Genomic DNA, 18,312 nt, shown 5'->3' with positions numbered 1-18,312 from the left:
TGTGTGTGTGTGTATATGTGTGTGTAAAATAAAATATATGTATACAAAACATATATTCCTATATATGTGATATATTTGGACATAAGTGTATATTGAAGTGGACATTTTTTGTTTTGTTAACCCAGCATCAGTTCTCTTTTTGGAAATATCCCTTTTTACCTTTTCTATCACCCATAGCTACTTTGAAAGTCACCATATGGTACACTAGAGCGATCCATGGGTGGACATCTTCCTGTCACTGTCTAATCATGGTTCTTACCTGACAGTTTTGGTACTAATGTTAAGAAATAAAATATAGTATTTCCTTGGAAATTTTGCCCATAAGTTAAAAATGAAGGAACTAAAGACAGCATTTTTTTCAAATTATAGCTCAAAGAAGGAGACAAAAACAGATAAACAAACACCAAGATAGCCCGAGACGGAAAGGAAGAGATAAAAAAGATTAAAAACAAAACAGCAGACACACAGGGTAGAAGAGAGAAATATTGGACAGTTCTAATAGTATTGAAGTTTCTGTTTTTTAGTGCTCAGTCTCACTCCTGCCTGTGGATTCAAGACTCCTATACCCTAATTTAAATGATATTTGGAATAAAAATTATTACAATCAATGTATGACTATATACTTGTACAGACTAAAATGAGAATATTCATTTTATTTGTGAGAGGAAATACATAATTTATTCAACACTCTTCTCTTCAGAATATCTGTGTTGGAAATATTTTTTTTCCTGGGATAAAATAGAATGATAATTTTACTTCATTTGTTATCCTGCTTGTATTCTTCTGTGTTCTAAGACTCAGTTGTAATGCTTGGCATTGATTAAAGCAGAAAAGCTTTGGAGAAAGAAAAATTGGCCATAGTGAATTCTACTGTTGTACCCAACGTCTCCATATTATTTCATCTAAGTTTAAAATGAAACAAAATACTCTCAATATTTATTGAGGACTTAATATGTGTCAGTCATTGTACAAAGTACTTATTACATTTTTTCTCGTTTTCCTGTCAACAATCTCTAGAGCATTATTCCTATTTTATAAAAGGAGGAAACTGAAATTTAATTAGGTTTCCTCCCCATGGCCTCACAACTGTTGACTGGAAAGAAGATGTAGGACTCCAATAACTGCTACAACATACCCTATCATAGGCACAGAAATACCCAGGAAATTGTGCTGCATGAATATACTATTGGTTGTTAATCTGGCTCAAAAGCACTATTTTTAGTCACAGTTGTTCTCACTCCACCCCAGGGAGAAGAAAATTGATGTAGGCTGCCAAAACATCAGATTTCACCTTCAACTTAATAATTCATTCCAATATTTGACAATCCAGTACATCCAATATTTAATGACTTTGGGTTTCAGGGAGTTTTTATATATTTCCAATTCCCCAAAGAGTATATTTTACTATTCACATATATAGTGGAAATGGAAAAGATTTGGTTGCCATAGTCTAAATAATATTTTTTTTACATCAATGTAACTTTTTTTTATGATGCCATCTACTATCCCTAAATGAATAAAATACGTTTCTTCATTTTCCAGTGGTTCTGGCTTCCCAGTTCTGTGATTATGGAAATGGCTTCCTCTGAATTCTCTCCAAGTTTTTATAGATCCTGTCAGTTTGAGAATTCAGAAGGCTTTGTTTCAAGACAGCCGCATCATTTATACTGCTCAGCCAGAATTCAGCTCCCAGTGAACTTAGCGTGAGGTTCAGCTCAGCTCAATGTGTCACAAGCAGTTTTTTGACACTAGAATTTAAAATCCTCAGAGTCCAGGTGTGGTTGACCCAATTACCTTCTGGCTTGGACTAAACTGTAATGCCCATCCACGGGGAAAAACAGGATCTTACAGTGCCATTTTACATATATGTATAGAGAGATGTATACTTATATACAAATTTCTTTTAGTTTGAGCTTTGATTTGGTCATATCCAAATAATTAGAAATCATACATCAGGGCAATACAGCAAAACTGTGCCATAACACTATAAATAGTATCCAGAAAATTAAATTGCATGAAATGCAGGTCGCTATTATTATAAAATTAAAGAAAAAATATTTTAAAATTACTTTATGCTGTCAAAAATCATAAACATAATGAACTTATAAAATACACACCTATCAGTACAGTCTGTCTGGTAAACTGAAAGCATCCCTATGGATTATGAAACAATAACTTCTGAAGCCTACTCCTCCTTCCACAGAGATAAGAAATTTACCCTGTGTTGATTAAAAAAGGAACTTATGCAGGACAGAAGCCGTTCTCCAATTGTATATAATATAGACAAATGCCCCTTACTGGGGTGTGTATTACATGGCTTTCATTATTTTAACCATAATCTTGCTAGGTGAGTTATCCTAGAGTTCTGTTTGTGTTTGTAAACTTTTTCTTATCAGAATACCTGAGTTATGAGAAGATTGGTAACTTTTTCTAATAAATTATTCATATAAGTTACAGAACTCCTAATCAGAAAAAGTAGAGCAAGGTGACCTTAGAAAATTTTCAGTGTTAGCTTATTTTTTACATTTATAAACGCTAACTGAAATGACAGTATATCACTGGTTATTTCCTTCTAACAAAATATAAATTGCCACTAAACCCTTAGCCACATTGTATGACTAACTCAAGCCATCTGCCATGAGTCTACCAGATATTTTTATATTCTGAGTTAATGAGAACTGATAGACCATTTCACTCCTTTTTTCCTCAAAACTTGAGAGTAATAAACATCAATTGGAGATAAGAATTCTTTTTTTTTAATGATGCAGGCTTCCTTGAACTGCAGCTTAGGAAATAGCAATACTCCGTTCTTTGGCTCATTTAGAGCTCAGCATTTTTATGAGTTAACATCTGTATCTTATATAGCTGATCCTATCCTATCCTATCAGTGTTTTGAAATAGTTTTCTCTATAGATAACATGAGGGAAATTCAATATGATGGTGCCTTTTGTCAAAAAATGTACCTTAAATTTAAGTCTAGTAAGAAGTGATTAAAAACAGATGCAATTTTTATTGCTTAGTGTCAAGAATCAGTTATTGTGCAATGTTGAGAGTGGTTACATGCTTATGTGGTGGGCTTATATGCTTACCTCTATCAATTGCATGATCTTCCCATAGTACAGATTTTAGATCCACTTTTCTCCAGATCATGGTATGACATTGAATGGACTAAACGTTTATTGCTTCTGAGATGGTTTGGGAATAACATTTACATTAGGCATGAAGAGAAAAGCATAGCTGAGATCGCTGTCTAGCGTTCTATGTTTTTACTTTATATTTAAAGGAAAAATAACTCAGGTATGCTTGAAGGAATTAGATCGGGCCCCTTGCTTATTGGAAACTGAGAAAGCAGCCCCCTGACCTTTAATAATGTCTCAGTTCTACTCTTCTTAAGGCACCACCTGTTTATCCTCTGATAAATGCGTTTGGACTTGTCAAAGGAGGATCACAGCCTACAAGTAGGTAATAGGAGAAAAATATAATTTAATTCCTTGTTTGACAACAATTCTAAGAAGAATCTGGAAGAAAGACAACTGAAAAATTAAGTTAACTCAGGCAGAGACCAATAAAAATCAATCACCTAAGATGTTCCATAATTGATACAGTGAGTGCCGAAGACTTACAGTTACTTAAGTAATTATATATGATCAGGAAACTGAAGTTCGGTCATTTGTAATTTCATATCCCTGTTGCTGACCATGAATTGTTAACAAATACATTATAAATACTTCTGAAATTTCCGACATGCTTGCTATCTTTAGATTATCAATTTGTGTAATGCTATAGGACACTGGAGTTTCCGGGGTGACAATACTAGCCAATCTAAGCAAAGGCCTAATCTTAAGGTCCTTAAGTTGATGAAAAGGTATTAAAGCCAAGGAGTAATAGAATATTAAGACCCATTATAATTCTGCATAATGAAACCATAAGTTGTATATGAGCCCCAGTGGGTTCAATGTCATAGATAATTCTGCATAACATGGCTGTTTCTACTTTTGCATGTAAGAAGCAGTGCCATTTCATAACCGTATGCCACAGAGCAAGTGGCACTAGGCACTGGCAAGTTATAGCAGAAATTTTAAGGCCAGTAGCCCTCTTTTCTAATATTAAAAGTTTAGGTTATGCCACAGTCATTCTTGGAAGTTCTCTATTACTCCTGGATTTATATTACATTAACCATCTGAGTCACTACCTGACGTTCATAGGTCATCAGCCTTAAAATATAGATTAAGTTGGAGTCAAATGTACTAATTAGGTGCATTATCTTTCTGTTAACTTAGAGGCTATAAATTATGGGGTTTTTTTTCTCTGCTTTTCCTAAGAATTTTCTTTCTCTTCTTTTGTGTAAATCACACCAGTAGCTGAGAAATCAGCATCTTAAACCAACCTCAGGCAACCTCAAGCCTTTATCTTGCACCTTGGTGTGATTCTTTTCTTTGATACTTTTTCAGAGGTTAAGGAAGCCATACTACGTGCATCTTAATGCCTTCACAATTGTCCTTTCAGTTGATAGCTTCTATATGTTTACAGTTGAGTAACCTAGGGCCCAGATATTTCAAATTACTCATTGAGGTTACCAAGTCATTTACAGCAAAGCAAGCAATACAGTCCAAGAAATTCTGACTTGTCCAATGAAAACGAATACCAATCCTGGCTCCATTATTCACTATCTTCATGACAATGGAAATGTCTTAATTTTGAGTCAGGATTTTCTCATCTTTAAAATAGGGATAATAGTATCTAAGAACTTTGCAAGTAGAAGGCTGGATATGAAATAATACAAATACAGTACCAGGCACATAGCAGGTACTCAATAAAAATTAATTATTTTTCCTTTCATTGGTGTTACTATGAAATTCTGACATCTGTGTCCACTTGCAATGTCTGAAATATCTTAATGTTCTCAAATGACAGTCAAGTTTTATGGATTCATTGTATATTTTTTGGTTTCACCTTAACCATGAGGCTTGCAAATACTATCTTATAACCCATTACTTTAATAACAAGGGAACTCCCATTTTTAACACTGTTTGCATAAGAAATAAAAAAGAAAACTAATAAATACTAAGCCTTAACTTCCTCCTCCAGCCCACACATTTTAACTTATTGTTGTTTCTATTTATATTCTTTTTTTTGTTGTTTTTTTTGAGACAGAGTCTTGCACTGTCGCCCAGGCTGGAGTGCAGTGGCACAATCTTGGCTCACTGCAACCTCCACCTACCAGGTTCAGGCAATTCTCCTGCCTCAACCTCCCGAGGAGCTGGGATTACAGGTGCCCACCACCACGCCCAGCTACTTTTTTGTCTTTTTGGTAGAGACGGGGTTTCACTGTATTGGCCAGGCTGGTCTCGATCTCCTGACCTGTGATCCGCCTGCCTCGGCCTCCCAAAGTGCTGGGATTACAGGTGTGAGCCACCACACCCAGCCTCTATTTATATATTGGCATACTGTCTGTATCTTGAAAAGTTGTTGTAGTTACTATTTTGGATTGGTTCATCATTTAGTCATTCTCTTAGGATATGAGTAGTTTACACACCACAGTTACAGTGTTATAATATTTTGTGTGTCTTGTGTACTTACTATTACCAGTGAGTTTTATACCCTCAGATAATTATTTATTGCTCATTAATGTTCGTTTCTTCTGATTGAAGTACTCACTTTAACGTATCTTGTAGGACAGGTCTCATGTTGATGAAATCCCTCAGCTTTTGTTTGTCTGGAAAAATGTTTGTTTAACTTTTATGTTTGAAGGATATTTTTGCTGGATACAATATTATAAGGTAAAAGTGGCTTTCCTCCAGCATTTTAAATATGCCATGACCTTGTATTAGTCTGTTCTCACGCTGCTAATAAAGACATACCTGAGACTGGGTAATTTATAAAGGGAAGAGGTTTAATTGACTCACAGTTCCACATGGCTGGGGAGGCCTCACAATCATGGCAGAAGCAAAGGGGAAACAAGACACATCTTACATGGCAGCAGGCAAGAGAGAGCTTATGCAAGGGAACTCCCATTTATAAAACCATCAGATCTTGTGAGAATTATTTGCTGCTATGAGAACAGTATGGTGGAACTACCCTCATGATTCAATTATCTCCACCTGGCCCTGTCTTTGACATGTAGGGATTATTACAATTCAAGGTGAGATTTGGGTGGGGACACAGCCAAATCATATCACCACTCTCTCCTGGCATGTAAGGTTCCAACTGAAAACTCTGCTTCCAGACATATTGGAGCACCATTGTATGTTCTTTGTTTCTTTTCTCTTGCTGTTTTTAGGATCTTTTCTTTATCTTTGATCTTTGGGAGTTTGATTATTAAATGCCTTGAGGTAATCTCCTTTGGTTTAAATCTGCTTGGTGTTCTATAACCTTCGTGGATTTGGATACTGATGTATTTCCTTTGGTTTGTGTTCTCTGTTATTATTTCCTTGAAAAAATATTCTACCCCATGTCCTTGTCTACCTCCCCTTTAGGCTGAAAACTCAGATTTGCCCTTTTGAGACTATTTCCTACATCTTATAGGCATGCTTTATTGTTTTTCATTCTTTTTTATTTTGTCTCCTGATATGGTTTGGCTGTGTATTCACCAAAATCTCATCTTGAATTGCAGCTCTCATAATCCCCACGTGTTGTGGGAGGGACCTGGTGGGAGGTAACTGAATCATAGGGGCAGGTTTTTCCCATGCTATTCTCGTGACAGTGAATAAGTCTCACAAGATCTGATGGTTTTAGAAAGAGTGGTTCCTCTGCACGTGCTCTCTTGCTTGCCACCATATAAGACGTGCCTTTGCTACTCCTTCACCTTCTGCCATGATTCTCAGGCCTCCCCAGCTATGTGGAACTGTGGGTCATTAAACCTCTTTTTTCTTTATAAATTACCGAGTCTCCCAATATGTCTTCATTACCAGCATGAGAACAGACTAATACATCTCTTCTGACTGCATATTTTCAAATAGCCTGTCTTCAAGCTCACTAATTCTTTTTTTCTGCTTGATCAATTCTGCTATTAAGAGATTCTGATGCATTCTTCAGAGTATTTTTCAATACTATTTTTCAGCTCCAGAATTTTTGCTTGGTTCTTTGTAATTATTTCAATCTATTTGTTAAATTTATCTGATAGAATTCTGAATTCCTTCTCTGTATTATCCTGAATTTCTTTGAGTTTCCTCAACATGGTTATTTTGAAATCTCTGTCTGAAAGGTCACAATATCTCTGTTTCTCCAGGAAGGATTGGTCCCTGGTGTCTTCTTTAGTTCATTTTGTGAGGTCATGTTTTCCTGGATGTTGTTGATGATTATGAATGTTCATCTGTGTCTGCACATTGAAGATTTAGGCATATATTACAGTGTTTACTGTCTGGGCTTGTTTGTACCTGTCCTTCTTAGGAAAGCTTCTCAGATATTCATAAGGACTTGCATGTTGTGATCTAAGCTGTTTTTGCTTTAGGGGGCACCCCAAGCCCAGTAATGCTGTGGTTCTTGCAGACTCATAAAGGTACTGCTTTGATAGTCTTCGAAAAGATCCAGGAGAATTCTCTGGATTACCAGGCAGGGACTCTTGTTCTCTTCCCTTACTTTCTTCCAAACAGTCTCTCTCTCTCTGGTCTGAGCAACCTAAAGCTGGGGGTGGAGTGACACAAGCACCCTTGTGGCTACCACCACTATGACTGTACTAGATTAGATCCGAAGCTACCACAGCACTGGGTCTCACTCAAGGCCTGCTGTAACCGTTCTCTGGCTACTGCCTATGTTCACTCAAGGTCCTGGAGCTCTACAACTGGCAGGTGGCAAATGCGGCCAGGCCTATGTCCTTACATTCAGGGCACCAAGTTCCACTAGGCCCCTGGTTAGTCCAGAGGTGCCATCTGAGAGTCAAGGACTAGAGTCAAAAACTTTAGAAGTCTACCTGTTGTTCTATTGTAAATTGCAGCTGAGCTGGCAGCATTCAAACCACAAGATGCAGTCTCCCACTCTTTCCCCTGCCTTTCGAAAGGCAGAGGAGCCACACCCCATGGCCACCACCACCATAGGCCCACAGAGAGTAATGCCAAATTGCCACCAATGTTGCCTTAAGGCCCAAGGGCTCTCAAGTAAGCTTGTGCTTAATGCTACCTGGCTTGGGACTCACCCTTTAGGGCGAGTGGGCTCCCTTCTGGCAATGGGAAAGTCTAGAAATGCCATCTAAGAGTCAAGTCCTAGAATCTAGGACCCCAACAGCCTGCTCGCTTAGTGCTCTATGACACTGAGGCCAAGATAATACCTGAAGCCAGCAAGTCTCCGAGGCTCACCTAAGGCCCTCGACATATTACCTGGGTATTGCTGTTGATTATTCAAGGCCCAAGGGCTCTTCACTTAGCAGATGATGAATGCTGTCAGGACTGGGTTTTTTCCCTTTAAGGCAGTGAGTTCTCTTCTTGCCCAGGGTGTGTCTGGAAATATCGTCCAGGAACTAGGGCCTGGAACAGGATTCTCTAACTCTGACCAGTTCTGTATCCTGCTGTGGCTGAGCTGGTATCCAAGAAGCAAGATAGTCCTCCTGCATGCTTCCCTTTCCTCTCCTCAAGGGGAAAGAATGGGTCTCTTTTGGAGCTGCAAGCTGCACAGCCTGGGCGGGATGAGTGATGACAGTACTTGCTTAACTGCTCAGGCTGGTGCCTCAATAGGTGGCGTGCCCTGCTAGTCCACGGTCTCTGGGCCCAGTTCATCACTAGGACTCCTGTAAAAGTTGCAGTCCTTGTCGCCTAGACTGCCTTTCAAGTTTACTTAGAGACCCGTAGCACTTTAGCCCATGGTGGCAAGGATTGCAGGAACTCAAGTTCTGACTTCTGGGATTCGCAATTCCCTTTTGGCTAGGGCTGGTCTAAATGCTCCGGTCTGTGGGTGGATGTCAGCTGAGTTTGGTCTAGTTTTCTTTTCTGCTCTTAACAATACAGCCCTGAGTTCAGTGCCTCATAACTGCTGTGCTCTTCCTCCCTCAGCACACTGAAACACTCTCTGCATCCTGCCACTGCTGGGGGGTGGGGGAGGGGTTGCATTCCTGATTCGAGATTTTTTCTACCTGTTCGTTGCCTCTTTCAGGGATAGGATGTTAAAACTAGGTGCTGTGAGTGCTCACCTGATTTTTGGTTCTAATGAAGATGCTTTTCTTGTGTAAATACTGTTAATTTGGTGTCCTTTTCAGGGGGACCATTGGTGGAACCTTGTATTCTACCTTCTTGCTCCCTACTCCAAGGTGAGGTTTTGAAATGCAAATGAAATGTCTTCCTTTTCCTAGAAGCAGTTTCTTCACTTGGTTTCCAGGAGTCCAGGCCCTCCAGTAGAATGTCTCATCAGCCACTTCTTTTCAATCTCTTTTGCTCACTCTTCTTTTCTCTGGCCTTCCTAACACTGATGTGCCCTAAGCTTAGTACTAGGACCTCATCTCTTCTCTTCACTATTGTTCCCTTCTCTTCCCTTTCTTCCCCTTCCTACCCTTCTTTGCCCACCTACACTGTCTTCCTTTGTGAACACATCTCATTGTCAGAAATCCGAAGTATGTGCTGATGAATCATGAACACATATTTCTAGATCAAACTCTCTTCTGTGCTCCAGATTTCTAAATTTAACTGCCTACTTAAATGTCTAATAGACATCTTAAACTCATTACAAAGAAACATGATATTTTAATTTCCTAAAGGAAAACAAAAACAAAAACAAAACTTTTGCTTTAGCTACTGTCTGCTTCATTTCTTTTAATGATAACTCCACTTTTGGGTGCTCCATAGCAAAATCCTAAGAATCATTCTTGAATCTCCTCTCTTCCTTCATACCCACGTCAATTCGTTAGCCAATCCTTCTAGTTCTTCTTGGAAACCATAATCAAAACCCTGTCACTTTTCACTATCTCTACTACCATTACCCTGGTCCAAGTTATCAGGAACAGGGTAATGAATTATTAGAGCCACTTCCTGACTGATTTTTCTGCTTTCACCTCTACCTGTTTATAGTCTTTTCTCAAAGAGAAGCCAGAGTCATCTTTTAAATCTCAAACCAGCTCAAAAACATCTAATGATTTCTTGTTTCTCTTCAGCTCAAAAGCCAAAGTAATACTATGTCCTGTTACCTTTTAGACTTTGCTTTCTATTTATATTAATTTTCCTAGCCCTGCTTCAGTCCTGGTTACCAGCACAGGGCCCACTACCTGCCCCTGGTCTTTGTACTTGCTGTTACTCTTGCTTGGATTAGTCTTTCCTTTGAAGACTTTACTCAAGTGTTACCTTTTCAATAAGGCATGTGCTGACCATTCTGTAAAATTGTGTCCCATAAGACATCTAATATGACTTAATCTGCTCTTTTTATTTTTTAACACAGTGCTGATCTTCTTCTAATGTATAAATAATTTACTACTATGCTATGCTTATTATTATTTATCTGTAACCCCAGTAAAATGTGATCTCTACCAGGGCAAGTATTTTTTTCTTTAATGATTTAGTCTTACTTATGAATAAAATTTACATATAACTATTGATTGAATGACGGCATGACTATGTTATATACTTGTGCTGCCACATTCTCTTTTATTTCTGACTTCTGATAAGAATCACTATGTTCCTTTGGGAGCATGTGTCTACAAGAAACTATTATTACCCATAGGCATATATCTTAATTGCACTCTGTTGTGGTTTGATAACAATAAAGAGCTGATTGCCATGTCACATTTTTTCAAGGTATCATCAGCTGTGTTAAAATTGCACTTTATACATCAAAATTAATACAAGTTCCAAGAAACATGAAGATAATTCTTTGTTTTAAAAATGAAGCTAGTTATGGAATCTGGGATATGAAGTTTAATACCTAAAAAAGGACTTCTGAGATCTAATTCATTCTCTGCATTTATATTAGAACACAGAGGTTAAAAGAACACCAATTCATCCAAAAGACATCTATTACATGTTATTAACATATGCCAGACTCTGTCATAGGCTTTTGAAGTATAAAAGTGAAGTGCAACATTATTTTTACCTTTAAGAAGGTAAGGTAGCTTCTAATATTGTAAGTAAGATAGACAAGTAAACATTAATTTCATTACAATGAGATTTTTGCTTTAATAAGAAACACCTGAAGAAACCTTGCTTGCGATTTAGCCCTAGAAAAGTCACTTGGGATCTACTGTGATTCTTCATCTCATAGTTCATTGTAACAGGATAAAAGGGATCCAGCCTTCGTAACAAAGTAAAAGGAGATGTAGCCCAGCCATTCCAGTATTTGAAAGGGAAATGTCCTAATAATCAATTTCTAGAGCAAAAACTCAGCATGTCTGTTTTCTGTAAGTCTAAAAGATCTGTTTATTCAGTTAATTATTTATCAATTTTATACTGATGTCTGTGATCTGTGGCTCATCTGTGAAAAGTTGCAAATTTTGTTCTACTTTTATAACATTCTTAGTGATTTCATTAGTCCATTATAAAGTTCAGATAAAAGTATGACTGAAAAGTCTACTTCGGGGTGTCAAATAATATAAACTTAAAAGTTGAATCCAATGTTCAATTTGGTGTGCAAGTCTTCATTAGTATATGTATATTATTTGAATAAAACAAAGTAGTACATACTTAAGATTAGGGTTTTGATAAAGCTTCCTTAAAGCTTCTTAGAAAAATTTATTTGAAAATGATCAAGAAGTTGCATAAATCTTCTCTGACTTCTCTCTTTCTCTTTCTCGCTCTCTGCTAGAGGTGAAAGAGAATAAATAGATTGTATGCTATACATCTTACAGTTTTAGTGATATTAAAAACACCTGTTCCCTTCCTATCAGAAATAAATCCTAACCTTGTCTGACAAGACTATGTTGATGAGTTATAACATTTTTCTCTTAGATATCTACAGTCAACTCAGACTAATGGTCAATCTTGTTGCCAGGGGGAATAAAGGGTGATAAAACATAACTGAATGATGTAGGCGGCAAAAAGTCAGAAATTCAACAGTAATAACATGATCATCCCATGCAACTAGCTTCTCTCTCTAAAGGAAAAGGTGACTGAAATGTGGAGGAATGTCCCAGGTCATATTTGGTTTTATTCTTCTCACATTTACTACCAGAAATGATAGAAGGTTTATTTTCTTCTGCTTCAGTTTTCTCATTTTCTTCAGTCCCCTAGGAATTGGTTCTTGGCCTAGTGGTAGGATAGTTTGTATTCTCCAACACTGAGTTTTCCTTACAATATTGCTTCAGTTAAATTCTTTAGGCTGCACTTCATGCCATTTTCCTAAGTCTGTCAAAAAATAATTATTTGGGAACTGTGTTAGGTATAAGAACTTGGCAAAGCCCTCAAATGTGAGTGTGAATTGGGCACTGCCTTGGGCCTCAAGGCAGATAACAAACAAGGCAAGTAGGACTCAGCTCTAGGGGTGCTCATGAAATAGATTTTCAGTGTAACGCAGTTGGCATTAGAGATACAGTCTAGTCTCACAGCTTGCAGACTGTATGGTCATGCGTGAAATACTGTCAGTGCCTCATTTCTTCTTTTCCAAAATAGGTGAAATCTTGAAGAGCAATTATGATCATAAGCAGTTGTCACATACTCAGCTCTCAATATACGTTAGTTTCTCTATTCTTTAAGTAAAGGGAGGACTCAATTTTAATCATCAGTTAGTGTGTATTAGTTAAAAGTGTACCCCCTACCTCTAGGTAAAGGCAAAAACAATATACTCTATTTATTTTTCTTTTCAAATAATTCTGCTTTTAACTGTTGTTTAAAGAACTCCTCCTGACATTGAAAGCAGTTCATCCTGGGGACTCCCCATTAGTTTTATGGAATACTTTAAACTCTCTCATGGGAGGCAATGTGGTCTACTGACAAACAAATAAACAAAATACGCTCCATGTCAGGATAGTTAGATGTTTTACCTTAACTCTACCATAAGTTGCCAAGTCAATTGGTATCTCGATGTACTTGTTTGTTCATGCATAAGATAGGAGTAATAATACTCCATATTTCACACAATGATTGTGAGAATTAATATATGACTAACGCGTGATGGGTATTCATTTGTAAGCTGATTTATCACCAACCTTGCTTTATCTGGAAAAAAAATATCCACTGCCTACCTGACAAAGTTGACGTACAGATTATAATAGATAAATATATGGAATTCTTTGGAAAACAAGCCACATCAAAGGAATAGGAATATAAGAATAGTGCTACTAATTATCATTGTGTGATTCTCTAACCGTTTGTTCATAGTTCTTCAAAGGTAAAGAGGCCTTGATTCTTATCCTGCTTCTCAACCTTTCTTACTCTTTTGTTCTAATCCCTGCTTTTCAGACTTGAGTCAGTTTTTTCAGCCTCTTAATTTCTCAGGATAAGGACATTCAGCACAGTTTGAGAGGAGGTGGCCTTTCAATCTCAACTTTTATGTCAAGAAGCCTAAGGGGCCAATCACCTTCCTCTGGGCAACTTTTGGAAAGATGCTGAAAGGAAATTTTCCTCTATCCATAGATTATCTAAATCGATAGGTCTGTGGATTGAACTTCTACAGGCACACAAGTGGGATAAAACTAGTCATTTAAATTGGCTTTCGGGGCTTTTTAGCTTTGCTTTGCAAAAATATCCTGTCTAAACAAATTTGTACTTAAATTTTCCCTATGCAGCCCTTGTGAAGACATATTTAGGCCTGAGAATTACTCTGCCACATGGATATATTTATATTTACTTATAGTTTCTCTATTTCTTTTATATAGTTACTTTGTGTTTGATCAGTGGAGAGTAATCATTACTACCATTTTGTCTGGAAATTTTCATAAAGATTAAAGATAGTTTAAGGTAGTAAAAATCATAAAAGGGAGCTCAAGTGATTTTTAAGAAGTAGTATTTGAGTTGTTCCCATTAATTGATTCAATTAACTGCATGTTATGCTGGAAAACCTATTGTATTGACCCTCTCTGCGTAAGCCTTTTTAAATGTGCATTTATAAATTTCCTTTTCTCAGGAAGCAGAATGTAGTGGTAAAAATTGAGCACTAATTACAGAACTTACAATGTGAAGGAAAGATGATTCTGAATATTAATCCTCATTGCCCAGTGATTTAAATATGTAGGAAACTGGAATTAATGTTTTCTTGTGCCCAGTTATACCCTGGACTTTGCTTTTCTTTTGAAAGTTTCTTGAAATAAAATCCTAGTATTTGTTTCCTTTAAAAGGAAGGGGTCAAGAGAGATTAGTAATATCAATTGATATTAGTGTTCTGGTTACTTGGGTTTAAATAAAAATACTCAGATAATGCTTTTATGTAAATAGTTCACTATGCACTTTCTACGTATCTGGGGCACATAAATTTTAAGTTAACTCTTGAATTTCTATCCTAAGAATTGTTGTAATTAAATAAAACCTGAACTCTACCTGTTCGTTATCAGGATGGAATGCATGCCATTTCTACTCTTTACCATTTGATGCATAAAATGCCAACTTAGCTCCAAAAGACAGATTATTTAAATTATTAAAATTAATATAAGATTAATATAAGATTATTGTCTTATCTTCTATTTTTAAAATTGTATATTCTTTATATAAACTGGTAGCTCATGAGTTGAGATACTAGTATTGGTGAGAAGTAAAAGTTCTGAAACTGCACAGGAAATATTTTCTTCTTCCTAGTTGCTTACTTCCCTGTCTTAGACCATCCCATGTGCATAGTTCATAGGCATGTATACTAAATTCACCTAAAACTAAACTTTTTATCTTTTTCTCTACACTACTAAACCTAGGGATTATACCAAAACTTAATCTTACTTATTTCTCTACTCTGTTTCCTCATGTTCACCCTCATTGACAATAACTTGATTCAGGCCTCTAATATCTCTATCATAGTATATTGCAAAATTACCCTAACTGGTTGCCTTTCTGGTTACCTTGCCTCTACAATGATCTATTTAAAACTAGAATCTGATTATGTCACTCCTTGTTTGTAACTCCTCGGTGGTTTCTCACTCCTACAGAATAACACCCCAGCTCTTAAACAGAGCATATTAGTCCTAAATAGTCTGCCCAAACTAGCTGAGAAAAGCAGAACTGCTTTGAGGTTTCCATGTATATCATGAAGCTTCTTGCCTCAATATTCTAGCTAATATTCTGGAAAGGTCTCCCTATACTTTTTTTCTTAATCAGCTACTACTTCAATTTTAAGGTTAAGCTCAGACATACCTATAGGAAGCTTTTTTGGTGTATTTCCTCTGTCATCCACAGGTACTGGGGACTGAGTTAGGTGCCCTTCTCTGTTCTATAATACTGACACAGTGATTTTTCATATAATTTCATATAATCCAGTTCATATAACTTCTGAACTAGATATTCTATATCACAAATTGTCCTTGACTGTGATAAATCTAAGCTCCTTATACAGAATATGTATATGTATGTGTGTGTGTGTGTGTACATATATGTATGTATACATGTATGTAGAGGGGATGTGTGTATACATATATGTATATGCACACATCATTTGCATCTTCACTTGACAAAGTATCTGACACAAGTAGATGCGTAATGCTCAAATCTGGGTATTTAGGATATTCGTCACCTTGAACATTTATCATTTCTTTGTCTTGGTAATATTTGAAACCTTTTATTCTAGCTATTTTGACATATGCAATATATTATTGTTAACTGTAATCACCTTACTTGCTATCAAACACTAGAACTTATTCCTTCTAACTATATGTTTGTACCCATTAACCAACCTCTATTCATCCCCTCTTCCCACACACACTCTTCCCAGACACTGATAACTATCATTTTACTAACTCCATGAGATCAAATTTCTTAGCTCACATATGTGAGTAAGAATATATGATATTTGTCTTTCTGTGCCTGGCTTATTTCACTTACCGTAATGACGTGCATTTGCGTTCATGTTGCTGCAAATGACAGGATTTCATTTTTTTAATGACTTAATGGTATTCCATTGTGTGTGTGTGTATATATGTGTGTGTGTGTGTGTGCGTGTGTGTATATATTCATATACCACATTTACTTTATTCATTCATTGATGTATACTTAGGTTGATTCCATATCTTGGATATTGTGAATAATGCCACAGTAAACATGAGGGTTCAGGTATCCTTTTCATAGATCAATAATTTCCTTACCTTTCGATACATACCCAGCAGTGGAACTGCTTTATCACATGATAGGAAACTTATCTTTTCTTATCTTCAATGTACTAGTCTTGAGCTGTGCTAATTAGGTAGCCATTAGCTATATATGGCTACTTAAGTTAATTAAAATTAAATTAAAAACTCAACGCTAAATACTTATATATAAAATAGTACCAACATTGCAGAAAGTTCTGTTAGTCAATACTCTTCTCAAGTATTAGTACAAAATGTCTTATTGTGATGTGGAATCTCCATGTAATGCAAATTTCTCTTAAAGATATTGAAAAATGGAAATTTCAGTTTCAGTTTCCCCTTTTCTATGTAATTGCCAGCACTAAACATTTAAGCAAATGCAAAACATTGTATCTTACTTAAAGACAATATAGGCAAAATATTATTAACATGGTCAATGAAATATAGGAATTAAACCTTCAAGGATAAGTAGCATTTGGAGTACTGAGAAGGTAAAGGATGAGAAGAAAATATTTCAAATGAGTAAAGTTCCAGGATTAGGCCAGAGCATGGCCTAATGAATGTGTGGGTGAATCTCTTTAAGGGAAGTAATTAAAGTATGTTTAGGATTAAAGTAAGATAAGATGTAAAATTAAAAGGAGGATACAAAATAATATAATAAATGTATAGATATATGATAATATGATATATGGTAAATATGTAATAGATGGATATAGGATAAACAAAATGTAGTAAATTATTAAAAGCAAAATCTGGTTATTGGTATATGAGTGCTTACTATAAAATCCTTAACTTTTCTCTGTGCTTCATACTTTTATAGTAAAATATTTTAAAATTTACATGTATACAATAATTTAGCTATGTACCAGTACATTATAAAGAAAGAGAAAAGGAGATGGCCTGAATGACTATTTGTGGTATGAAGAAAGTTAGACATATTTATTATCCTTGGTTTTTATACTTCAAGAACATTTAAAAAGTAAATGCAAAAATGTTTTAACTAAGTTTGATCTAAAAATAATGAATTTCTAATCTAAAGGTATGAGTGGAAAGATGCTGACATTTACTATCTGTATGAATTTGGATAAATTACTTAGTTTTAAATTCTCTAAATCTCAGTTTCCTTTTTAGTAAACTGTGATTAACAGTGGTACCAACTTCCTAAGGTTATCATGAGGATTGACTGATTTAATACAGGTAAAGTACACAGAATAAGGCCTACCACCTGGTAAATATTGGCTAATCTTTTTAGGAAATAGACTTTAAAAAATATTTTACCAGTAGCTCCCACCCTACCTTCAGTATTGTGTTTATTTAGTAGGTTATACACTCTTTAATGTCTGAAACCAAATGACCTGTTTTTTTGTTTGTTTGTTTTAATGAACTGTATTTTTTCCCTAAAACTTATTAAATAAGAGCTTGGAAAAGAGACTCCAAAGTGGCAATAAAAGTTATGATACAGGCATAGCAGCTCTCTTGGAGGAAGTCAGAAGTAGTATTAATGTTAAGTTTTCCACAGAGCACTCTTTGAGCCTGCTGGTTTATAGAACAAAGCAGATTTCTGTAGCTGTTACTGTTAGCCAATTAGCACTCCCTGGGGAGAGAACTTGATCAGGAATGAGAATACTATATAGAAAAGCAAAGCACAGAGAAAAGAGGTGTCTCTTGAGGTTCAGTGGGTGATTTTTGTTCTGTCATTGATTTCTTCACCTTGAACGATGGTTACAGTCTGTATAAATTCAGCACAGAACTCTCCGTGCAGTTGTTTATAGCTCCAACTTTCAGACTTTTCATTACAGGAGGTTCATTTTCTCTTTCTGGGCTACATTTAGCACTGAGATGATAAATAGCTCTTCTGGAGCTGGAGGGGGTTCTGAGATTATAAATTGTAGTTTAAGTACATATCCTATCTTCTCCTGAGCCCCAAAGGAAAGGATATGGATGAGTCCTGCTCCATTTACTCCTTTTTAATAAACATGCAAAATACAATTGTGGGCTATGTTTTATGGATTACTTTACAAGTTATTCCCTGGCTATGAAATCCTAAGCCATATATACCCCAAATATATAAGTCGCCAGACTGTGCTAGGGGCCTGAATTTGCCTAAGTCCTTATTTGGGTGCTTGAAACTAGAAATTCCGGGCCTGTCTGCCAGGATGGGAAAAAAAGGAAGGGGAAGACAAACCTATGTGCATTGTGGTACTTGG

The 18,312-nt window shown here is 36.2% G+C and overlaps 1 protein-coding gene across 3 annotated transcripts in view; it reads left to right on the top strand.

Moving 5' to 3' along the window:
- The window catches only part of LINGO2 (leucine rich repeat and Ig domain containing 2), a 1,366,613-nt gene that overhangs the window by 251,671 nt on the left and 1,096,630 nt on the right, over window positions 1-18,312 (top strand). The window lies entirely within an intron of this gene.

Source organism: Nomascus leucogenys, chromosome 22a (genome assembly GCF_006542625.1).
Source record: "Nomascus leucogenys isolate Asia chromosome 22a, Asia_NLE_v1, whole genome shotgun sequence".
NCBI classification, from domain to species: domain Eukaryota; kingdom Metazoa; phylum Chordata; class Mammalia; order Primates; family Hylobatidae; genus Nomascus; species Nomascus leucogenys.
This window is presented reverse-complemented; position numbering and strand designations above follow the sequence as displayed.